The sequence below is a fragment of the Adiantum capillus-veneris genome, chromosome 10 (genome assembly GCF_014529385.1).
Source record: "Adiantum capillus-veneris isolate H3 chromosome 10, ASM1452938v2, whole genome shotgun sequence".
In the NCBI taxonomy this organism is placed as follows: Eukaryota; Viridiplantae; Streptophyta; class Polypodiopsida; order Polypodiales; family Pteridaceae; genus Adiantum; species Adiantum capillus-veneris.
Window position 1 is genome coordinate 101,819,401 of NC_140940.1, and position 8,877 is coordinate 101,828,277.

Here is an 8,877-nt window from a genome sequence, read left to right on the forward strand (position 1 = left end):
GGGATGACACACACACACACTTATGCTTTTCCAGAAAATAAGTGTCTTTTGTGCATGTCTTAAACACAGAGTCACTAACATCTGCTAACGAATAAATTATCCAAAAAAAACTATTGCTAAGGAGTAATACTTGCACCTTAAACTTAATGTATAATACTACATATCCCGAAAATTGATATTGCTAAGGAGTATTGCACCTCAAGCTTAATTGTTTAGTTTAAGAGTACTCTGTTATGCATTTCCAGAAGAAAAAAAAGAACTAAATAGACAACATGTATTTCAATAGATTGTCTTTTGATTTTAGAGGAGGGTCTCCCAATAAGTGAAATGCATGTATTCCTTCTTGAGTCTATGAATGGATATTTGTAGGCCAAAATCCAACGAGTCACTACAATGCACGCATCTTGAAGCGACCTAGGGGTGGTCAACGAATGGCTAGAGTTAACGAGGGAGGGTTAGACAGCCAAGAGAGTGTTCCTTCGAGAGAGACTAGTGGGTTGGGTGGTAATGAAACAATGTTTGAAACCCAATTGAACGAAGACCTAGGGTTTATGCAGTTGCTTCAAGAGGATGGTTGGGGGGGCTCATTGAATGAGGGTCAGTCAATTGAGAACATAGGATTGAGCCAGCCGATCATCCCTTTCCAGCCGAGTGTTGTTCTGGGTGTTTCCTTCATACGCCCAAGACCCCAACCTACATCAGTTTCTGTAGACATGTAGTAGTGTTAGTGTGTATACGCGCTTCACCAGGGGCACTTTTCTCCCACTGGGTTTTTCCTCTTGGACATCCGGTGTGAAAGGACACCTTATCTCTTAGGGTTTCATATAAGCTTTGTAGCTCTGAGTTTGTATACACAATTATTATTCCAATACAGAGTGAAAGACTATAGAGATCTCGTACACAAGCTCTGTGTCTTCTCCTTCTCCATCTTCTTCCTACTCTGAGTTGCTGTCTTCCTTCTGTTTCTTGTTCATCATCTTCAACAATTAGTATCAGAGCGAGGTGATTTCCAGAGCCTCTACTTCCGTTTTCGCGTCCGCGCGCGCAATCGCAGTTTTCAGGCAGTTTTCGGAAAATTTGCTCGTGGGAGCATCCTCGACGTTCCGGGAGTATTCTGAACAGGCGACCTGCGAATCTACCCCCCTTTCGAAGCCGTTCGAGCCCTCAGAATTTTGTTCTGAGCAGCGTAGCAGAAGTTACTTTTCGGAGGCGTTTAGATCAAGAGGGTGTGCTTTTTGACAGATTTTCTTCAGGTAAACAGTTCTTTTGGGAAGCAGCTTGTCTTAGCTTTGTGCTGAGATTTTGTGTAGAGTTTTGCTTGCATTGGAGAGGAGATTTGTGAATCTCTTGGAGGTTCTTTTGCTCTCTTGTGTGCATCTACAGTATGGCTCAATCTACGGAGAAAGAGATTTTTGGTGCGTTTACATCCGAAGACAAATTGGATGGTACCAACTATTCTCTTTGGTCTTTTATGGCCAAAAATGTTTTGGTTGGTAAAGGATTGTGGGATTATGTATCTGGAGATGAAGTTCGTCCAGGTAGCATTGCACCTGCCACGCCTGGTCGTGGTGCAGCTGTTGGTGCAGAACCCTCACAAGTCACTCCAGAGCAAAAGAGATGGGATACTAAAGATGCACAGGCTATGGCTGTGATTGCCTTAACCATAAAGAGGACAATCACACCACATATCAGATCTTGCAGAACTTCTGAGGATGCTTGGAACACTCTGCAAGCTATGTTTGGAAGAAGAAACGCTGCCAGAATAGAGTTTTTGAAGAAACAACTTGACAAAATACAGATGGACGAAGGTGACGATATTGTCGAACATCTTACAAAAATCAGGGATCTTAAAGAGCAATTGCTTAGCATTGATGAAGTGATTCCAGAGAAGGACTTGGTTTCCAAAACACTCAATTCACTACCACCATCTTATTTGACTTTTCAGACTTCTTTGACTCTGTCTTTGCGAGCTAATCCTGACCCTCTTCATTTTGAAGAGTTAGTGGCTTTGCTATTGCAGGAGGATCAATCACGTAAGAACAAGTCTTTACAGGTGGATGGTATGGATCATGCTCATGTTGTACAGAACAAAAACAGGGGTAAAGAGAGTGCTCATCACTCCAAGTCTGGTGCAAGACAGTCTTCAGAGAAGTCTAAAGGTGATTCCGACAAGTCCAAGAAGAAAGGTAAATGTCACTACTGCAAGAAACCTGGTCACTACATTAGTGAGTGTAAAAAGCGAATTGCTAAAGAAAAGAAGAAAGAGTCAAGTTTGGTTGTTTTAGCTTCTGGTGATTCTTCTACAGCTAAAGAAGAGTCTGCAAACTTTGTGCAGGATTCTTATGCTTTTGTAGTATGTTCAAATTTTTCTGCTTACAGTGTTGACAAGACACAAATGATTTGGTACTTTGATAGTGGTGCATCCAGGCATATTACTTCAAGGAAGGATTTGTTTTGTTCATTGGATGCAGCTCCAGCAAGAAAGAAGGTGACATGTGCAAATAATGCTTCTTATCCAATCAAAGGCGTTGGTAAGATTTTGATTACCATTTCAGATGGTTCAGATTTATGCTTGCCAGATGTCTTTTATGTTCCAGGGATCAAGAAGAATTTGCTGTCTGTATCCTCTCTTGCAAAAAATGGTCTTCGGGTCATTTTTGAGGATGACAGATGTGTTGTACGAGATCGAGAGAATGGTTATTCTCTTATCACTACAGGTGCGCTGGACAATGGACTATTTGTGCTAGATCGTTATGAAAAGCAGATTCAGGTATGTATTGCAGAAACAAAGACTCAGGCCATGCAGGATGCTGAGTTGTGGCATGCTAGATTTGGGCATGTTGGTTATGGCAGTTTGATGACTTTACAACGTCATAATATGGTGCATGATTTGTCTTTATTGGAGATGCCACCAAGACATGTATGTGAAGGTTGCGTTCTTGGAAAGATGCACAGATTTGCATTTTCGCAGGATGGTTCAGTTAGAGCGACACGAAAGTTGCAGCTTGTACACAGTGATGTATGTGGTCCTATGAGGATGCCATCTATAGGAAACAGCCTTTATTTTGTGACCTTCATTGATGACTTTTCCAGGTTTTGTTGGGTGTATCCACTCAAAGCAAAGTCAGACGTGTCTGCAGTTTTTCAACATTATGTCGCCATGGTTGAAAATGAAACAGGTTGCAAAGTACAGACTCTTCGTACTGATCGAGGAGGTGAATACATGTCAGGTGCATTTTAGGATTTTTTGGGAAAGAAAGGCATTAAACACCAATGCACTATGCCATACACACCACAACAGAATGGTGTTGCAGAAAGGAAGAACAGGTCTTTAATGGAGACGGCTAGATGTATGCTCAAGGCTAAGAGTTTGCCTCATAAGCTATGGATGGAGGTAGTTGCTTGTGCAGCACATGTTTTGAACAGGTGTCCTACTCGTGCCTTGAAGACCATTACTACATATGAAGCTTGGTATGACAGAAAACCTTCAGTCAGTTATCTTCGTGTTTTTGGTTGTCTTGCTTATGCTCACATCCCTCAGCAGTTACGTGGGAAGCTTGATGATAAGGCAGTCAAATGTATATTTGTGGGGTACAGTAGTGGAAGTAAAGGTTATAGACTTTACAATCCTGCTACAAACAAGATTTTTGAAAGTCGTGATGTAATTTTTGCAGAAACTACTGCTCAACCTATGGTTGCTTTTGATGTACCTCATATGCAGACACATGATGTATTTGAAGGTTTGCTTCCTTCTTTTGTGGAGAATCAAGAATCACAACAGGTTGATAATCTTGATCAATCTTTTGATCAGCATGTGACACCTCATGATGTAGAGGAAATTGTGCGTGAAGAGCAAGAAGTTCTCAGGGAAGAAAGAACCTTGCCTAAATGGGTTCAGAAAACTTTGCAGGATAGCAAGTTGGATGCACCGTTGCCACAAAAAACACGTGCTGGTACTACTTTTGGTAGAGAGCAAGTAGATTTGGCTTGCTTTAGCACTCTTTGTGATGCAGATGAGCCTGATTCATTTGAACAAGCTTTAGAGTGTGTTCAGTGGAAAGATGCTATGCAGCAAGAAATTGATTCTATTCATAAGAATCATACATGGGATCTAGTGGACTTGCCTACAGGTAAAAAGCCTATTGGTACAAAGTGGGTTTTTAAGGTAAAAAGGAAACAAGATGGTACTGTTGACAGGTACAAAGCAAGGCTTGTGGCAAAAGGCTATGCGCAACAGAAAGACATAGATTATGATGAAACCTTTGCTCCTACTTCTCGTGCGTCCACAGTTAGATCACTAGTTGCAATTGCTGCTCATCATGGTTGGAAAGTGCATCAATTGGATATCAAAACTGCTTTTTTGAATGGTGATTTGCAGGAAGAAGTTTATGTAAGTCAACCAAGTGGTTTTGTTGTAAAAGGTCAAGAGCGAAAGGTATGTAGATTGCGTAAAGCTTTGTATGGTCTCAAACAGGCTCCAAGAGCATGGTATGAGAAGATACATACTTATTTGATTGGCCAGGGATTTCAGAATAGTCCAACAGAAAGTACTTTGTATGTCAAAAAGAGAGATGGAGTTCTCATTATGCTAACACTTTATGTGGATGATATGCTTCTTACAGGCAATACTGCAGATGAAATTGAAGCGTTTAAAGATGCTTTGAGAAAAACCTTTGAGATGTCTGATCTTGGTTTGCTACATTATTACTTGGGTATTCAGTTTGTGCAATCAGAGGATGGCATATACATGTTGCAGGAAAAATATTTGCATAAAATTTTGGACAAGTTTGGTATGCAAAATTGTAAGCCAATCTCTACATCCGTAGAAACTGGATCAAAGTTGAGCATGCATGATGCTGGAGAAACTTTTGATGTACATACTTATGCAGCAGCGGTTGGTTGCTTGATATATTTGGCAGGCAACACTCATCCAGACATTCAATTTGGGGTTTCACAAGCAAGCAGATTTATGCACAGCCCAGGTATGCATCATTGGCAGGCTGTGAAGCGCATACTTCGTTACCTTTCAGGTACCCCTAATCTTGCCATGTTCTTTCCAAGGGGGGATATGTATGGAAAGCACAGTTCTATGCAGCTTCTTGGTTACAGCGATTCAGATTGGGCTGGTGATTTTGACACACGACATTCCACAAGTGGCAATTGTTTTTTCTTGGGAAATGCATGTATATCTTGGCTAAGCAAGAAGCAACCCACAGTGGCTACATCAACTTGTGAAGCTGAGTACAGGGCAGCTTTCACGACAACAGTTGATTGTGTATGGATACGCAGGTTATTGGCAGATCTTTGTGAGTGTCAACAGGCACCCACTACCATTTTCACTGACAGTCAGAGTGCTATGGCAGTTGCAAGGAATCCAGTATTTCATGCAAGAACAAAGCACATAGAGGTTCACTACCACTATGTCAGGGAAAGGCTACATGCAGGGGAGATCACACTAACTTACTGTCCTACACAGGATAACATTGCAGATCTATTTACGAAGGCGTTATCACGAGAAAAGTTTGAAGCTTTCCGAAAAGCTTTGGGCTTACTCTCATACACATGATGATCTGCTACCTTGTACGGATTCACACTATCACTACAGGGGGGATTTGTAGACATGTAGTAGTGTTAGTGTGTATACGCGCTTCACCAGGGGCACTTTTCTCCCACTGGGTTTTTCCCCTTGGACATCCGGTGTGAAAGGACACCTTATCTCTTAGGGTTTCATATAAGCTTTGTAGCTCTGAGTTTGTATACACAATTATTATTCCAATACAGAGTGAGAGACTACAGAGATCTCGTACACAAGCTCTGTGTCTTCTCCTTCTCCATCTTCTTCCTACTCTGAGTTGCTGTCTTCCTTCTGTTTCCTGTTTCATCATCTTCAACAGTTTCCCCGTTGATTCCCCAAGGCTTCAGGCCTCCTCGCATGGGGGCTTCTATGACCATGCCCGTATTGAATGTTAGGCCTTCTCTTCTATCCACTGTCCCATCTATTGTTCCATTGCGTCCTCCTGTGACCTCATCTAGTGAGTCGACCAAGGGGGCTAAACGCCCTCGTGTGGCGATACCAGTGTGGGACGAAACCGCAACATCGACCTTGCTTAAACACTACGAAGATCGATGGTCTCATGTGAACAAAGGCAATTTGAGACCGAAAGACTGGGACAAAGTTACATTGCAATTAAACAATGAGGTAACTGGCACCTTTCCACCAAAGCAGGTAAGGAACAACATATACACTCTTAGAAAAAAATATAAAAAAGAAAAATCTAAAACAACAACCATTAGGGGGGTAAGGTCCACATGGGAATACTTCGAGGTGGTCGACACTTTGTGGTCATCCACTCCACGATGTGTGGGGATTCCCGGAGCCTTTGATAGTGCTAGCTCGCAAAGCACTCATGCAGGGAGTCAGGGCACTCAACAGGGAGATGGGTGCAATGATGGAGAGGATGAGGGGGAGGGAGAGATTGGTGGGGAGACAGGGGGCAAGGGTCGAGGGGAGGGTGAGACTATTGTAGAGGAGACTGCGAGTGTGGCAGGCGCAGTGGATGCGGGGGATGCAACACGAATCCCTCAGGTCAATAACCTTCTTGGAGTTAAAGCGCAAAAAGTGAAAGAGCCCAAACACACATCTCTAGGATCTATTGCCAAAGTGCGGGGAGGGGATGAAAGGGATGGCCCAAACAATGAAAGACTGCGAGAAGGAGCGGGCTGCCCGAGAGGAAAGATTGTTGAAGCTCAGGATGGATGAGGAGGCTCGACGAATGGAGATGTACATAAAATTTCGACTAGACCTCGCAAAGATTGTCACCAAACCCAAGGTACTTTACTAATCGCCGTAAAATTGTTTTTGAGGGAGGGAGTGAGGGAGGGAGGAATTAAATGGAATAAGAGTTTTGCTTGGTATTATTTTTTAATGCGTTATTTTTTTTTTTGGAAATGTAGGATGGATGATATTGATGCAGCTGAACTACTTCTTTTGTTGTTGCTAAATTTGCATCTTGTGTCCCCTAGTGAGGAAGACCCAGGGCAGGATCGTAGGAGGCATACAATGCAGTCTATGTATTTTTGTTTGATTGGTTGTGTAGTCTGTTGCATTGCATCCATGTTTGGTTTGATAGAGGAGGGTTTGGTTGGGATGGAGCCACGGGTGTGGTGGTGCTTCCCTAGGCAGGTGACATTTTGGAATGTCATCCACTCAGCTATTTGGACATCAGGGCGACTAAATTGTCAAGCTATTTTTAGGATGTATTATAGGATGTCTTACGAGGCATTTCATGAGCTGAAAGAATTGATCTTGCCCCATCTCCCGTGTCCTGATGTGCATGGATGGTCTAGGGTTCCCATCCAAGCTGATCAAGCACTTGGTTGCCTGCTATGGAGACTTGCATATGGCCATTCCGCAAGAACATTATGTCAATTATTTGGGATGGGAGATTCTACCATTAGAAAGTACGCCAACCTTATCATTAGAGCACTCACCACTCAGGAGATGCTTGTCTAGACCCACTTAGAGACGCCTTCAGGAAGGCGATTAGCAAAGATTATAGAAGATTTTCAGGACATTACGGACCTACCGAACATGTGTGATGCAGTTGATGGCACTCACATAAAGCTTGCACGTAAGCCTCAAGGCGACTTTTTTCCTGCACAGTATCTTAGTAGCCATGGATTCCACAACATTCTTCTTCAGGGCATTGTCGACTCCAGAAAAATATTTGGAATGTGGTTTGTAGTGCACCAGGAGGAACACACGACTCCATAGTCTTCAAGGGGTCTACAATATATGCTCAAATGAAGCGGAACGAGGTTATGAGTACGCCTCTTCTAGAAGTGAGCGGCTTGAGAGTGAGGCCGTATATTGTGGGGGATTCAATGTATAAACCAACGAGTTTTCTTCTCAAAGCTTATAAATCCAAAGGTGGGTAAGACTTGCCACAAAATAATGTTTTTGATAGACATATGGCGAAGGGTAGGGTTAAGGTTGAGAATGCATTTGGTATATTAAAAAATTGACAGCGCATTCTTTTCCCTGGTGGGTACATACTGGTGGGTTTGCTATTATATTGTACATGAATCTTCTGAGATCCTACATTGTAACTCATTTCCTAGCTTGGCGTACACAGAGCAACAAAATTCGAATCCGATTTCCGGATTTGAGCTCTGACGGACCGGTGAGCGAATTCCAAGCTAACCAACTCAGCCAGCCGTTTGACGTGATTGCGAATCACACCTTTTATCCTATACAAAAAAGATTTCGACCTCTTCCCAGGTCCTCGTCCACCTGCAACGCCCTGCTGCTCAACTTCATGCCGCCAACTTCTACAGGAGGAATGCTCGCGTAGCTTGGTGTTGAGGACAACACCGACAGAAGCAGCATCGACTGCTTTTGATAGCTGTGCATCCTCTCAGATTCGATATAATAACGACTTTTTTGCAGTCGTAGGGACATACTCTTCCTTTTGCTCCCTTGGTTATTAGCGCTTGCTGCTTATTGCACAATTTTGTGCAATTGAAGGGTGAACCGGAGCCTGTGGAGCAAATCGACCCGCTCTCTTCTGACTGGCGACTGGGCAGCAGGGCAAGAGCAGCTGGATTGAAAGCGTGCCCTTGATAGAACACGATCCCCTCTGTGTTTCCCTGCAGGAGCTCTCCACTTCCATTCAAGATGTCGCCAGTAGCCCCTCCAATTTCGTCCTGCATCGCACCCAATGCTGCAGCTGCCTTGCTCGCTCCTATACCCTCGCCATTGACTATGTCACCCAACGACTCCTCCACAGTCATCAGAGCATCGTTCCAACCTTGCCTCTCCGAGCTTCACCATGCAATGCTCCAAGGTCACAAATTCTTGTAGGATTGCTCCTCTCA

General features: G+C 43.3%; 2 pseudogenes; one reads left to right on the plus strand and one right to left on the minus strand.

Annotated features, from left to right (window-relative positions):
* Positions 1 to 5,932: 5,932 nt before the first annotated feature.
* LOC147449356 (uncharacterized) lies at positions 5,933 to 6,842 on the plus strand (annotated as a pseudogene).
* Positions 6,843 to 8,117: 1,275 nt separating this feature from the next.
* Positions 8,118 to 8,833, minus strand: LOC147449357 (uncharacterized; annotated as a pseudogene).
* Positions 8,834 to 8,877: the final 44 nt, after the last annotated feature.